A 2,500-nucleotide genomic window follows, 5' to 3' on the forward strand; every position below is an offset into this window, starting at 1 on the left:
GCACCCACCCTCCGCACACGGGTGCCGGAGGAATGGTGAGCATGAACAGGTACCCCTCACCGGGCTTTGAAGAGAGTGACTAGAATGCGACCAAAGCTTCACCGCGGCGGGAGACAAAAAGGCCCCTGACTGCACCAGAACGTCTCCCTGCGGAGTCACACAGTGGCCGTTCACCGTGGTCCCGTCGACAAGCCGCCAGGACAAGCACCCAAGCCCGCAGCAGCTCTCTTCGTTTCAACTGCGGATGTAATGCTGCAAGGCGGTGGCAAGGTCACGTCGCAGCCCGCAAGCCGTCGCCAAGGCGAGAGGAAGACGGTCCCCACAGCGGGCACACACGGACGGACGTGGAGCACGGGGCGGCGGCCCACAGGTGCGCACACGCGCCGTGCCGAGGATCGGTGCGGACGCCGGTGACATCGCACCCGGCAGAGCGGCTAGGCAGAAGTCGCTGCGGAGGAGGAGCACCGTCGGCGGAACGGTCTGCTGGCGGGCGAGGGACCAAACGAGCAGCTAGAACGGGCGGAGTGGACCGGACTGCAGAAGCGGAGTGAGTGCGTGGCTGACGCCACCGTCTCCCTCCGAGCGTCTGCTCGCGCCGGCCAAACCGCCGAACCGCTGAACGAAAGGACCGCATCGTCCCACGCAGGCAGGCCGGCCGTGTTGCCGTGCGTGCCCCCACCTCTCGGACGGACTGCAAAGACACCCTACGAAGCCAACGGCGAAGCCCTTCCAACGGCGCAGGCGTAGCGTGTGCGGCACCCGCATGGACTTGCGGCGTGCAACCGAGCGTGTGCGTGCTCGTCGGTGGCGGCGCCCGCGCGCCGGCCCAACCGAGTGGGACCGAGATCGACGTCGCCCGGCTTCGGCGGAACGTGCGTACGGGTGACCAGGCCCGTTCGACGGGTACGGCGAAATTGTCGGTGTGACCTCCCACCCGCGTGGGAGGCGCCAGCGTCAGTACGGGCCACGGCCCCGGGGCCAACCCCCGTGAGGCTCTCCTGCCTGGCCCAACCGGCGCAGCCTTCGAGTTCAAGGAGTGACGGGCCGCCCTCTCCGGAGAGGTGGCGGGCCCCCGGCCGACAAAGATCCTTCACAACGTGTTCACCAACAGAAACCTTGTTACGATTTTTATTCTGTGTTACGGGTTTCGGTTCGGGCCCCCGGAGAGGTTGTCCGATACCTGGCCCCGGGGCCGGCCCCCGTGAGGCTCTCCTGCCTGGCCCAACCGGCGCCAGCCTTCGCGTTCAAGGAGTGACGGGCCGCCCTCCCCGGAGAGGTGGCGGGCCCCCGGCCGACAAAGATCCTTCACAACGTGTTCACCAACAGAAACCTTGTTACGATTTTTATTCTGTGTTACGGGTTTCGGTTCGGGCCCCCGGAGAGGTTGTCCGATACCTGGCCCCGGGGCCGGCCCCCGTGAGGCTCTCCTGCCTGGCCCAACCGGCGCCAGCCTTCGCGTTCAAGGAGTGACGGGCCGCCCTCCCCGGAGAGGTGGCGGGCCCCCGGCCGACAAAGATCCTTCACAACGTGTTCACCAACAGAAACCTTGTTACGACTTTTATACCGTGTCGGGTTTCGGCTCGGGCCCCGGAGAGGTTGTCCGATCCTGGGACGCGCTAAACGCTCCCCCGCCGACGTGACGGTGGAGCCCCAGCCTGGCGCGTACCACGGCGTGAGCCCCGGAGGCACACGCACTCGAGCGACAATCAAGCGAAAAACCTTTCTCGGAGGAAACAGGGCGCTCGCAGGCGTTGAGTGCCGGCGTGGGTGACGGGCCGGAGCCCGACACGCGCCGTCACGCCCCGCAACAGCCAGAGGCAGAGTTCTCTGGTGTCACCGTCTGGCGGAAGGCTCGAGAGTCGAGGCGAGGCCGCAGCGGACTGAGTCGGGTGCAAGCCGCGGAGGACAGGCCGACGCTACGGGCGCAAGCCGACCCCGCACGCCCCAACCTCGGCGGGCTGGGGAAGGGGGCGCGGCGGAACGCTCGCAAGCGCGGCTGCCCCCGCGGACAGGCACATTCTCTCGAACGCGGAGGACACTCGCTCAAGTCAGCACGAGACCGGACCGACAGGCGGACCACGAATCTTTAAACCTCGCACCCACCCTCTGCACGCGGGTGCTCGAGGAATGGTGAGCATGAACAGGTACCCCGTACCGGGATTGAAGAGAGAGTGACTAGAATGCGACCAAAGCTTCACCGCGGCGGGAGACAAAAAGGCCCCTGACTGCACCAGAACGTCTCCCTGCGGAGTCACACAGTGGCCGTTCACCGTGGTCCCGTCGACAAGCCGCCAGGACAAGCACCCAAGCCCGCAGCAGCTCTCTTCGTTTCAACTGCGGATGTAATGCTGCAAGGCGGTGGCAAGGTCACGTCGCAGCCCGCAAGCCGTCGCCCAGGCGAGAGGAAGACGGTCCCCACAGCGGGCACACACGGACGGACGTGGAGCACGGGGCGGCAGCCCACAGGTGCGCACCCGCGCCGTGCCGAGGATCGGTGCGG

Source organism: Mustelus asterias, unplaced genomic scaffold (genome assembly GCF_964213995.1).
Source record: "Mustelus asterias unplaced genomic scaffold, sMusAst1.hap1.1 HAP1_SCAFFOLD_3532, whole genome shotgun sequence".
NCBI lineage: Eukaryota > Metazoa > Chordata > Chondrichthyes > Carcharhiniformes > Triakidae > Mustelus > Mustelus asterias.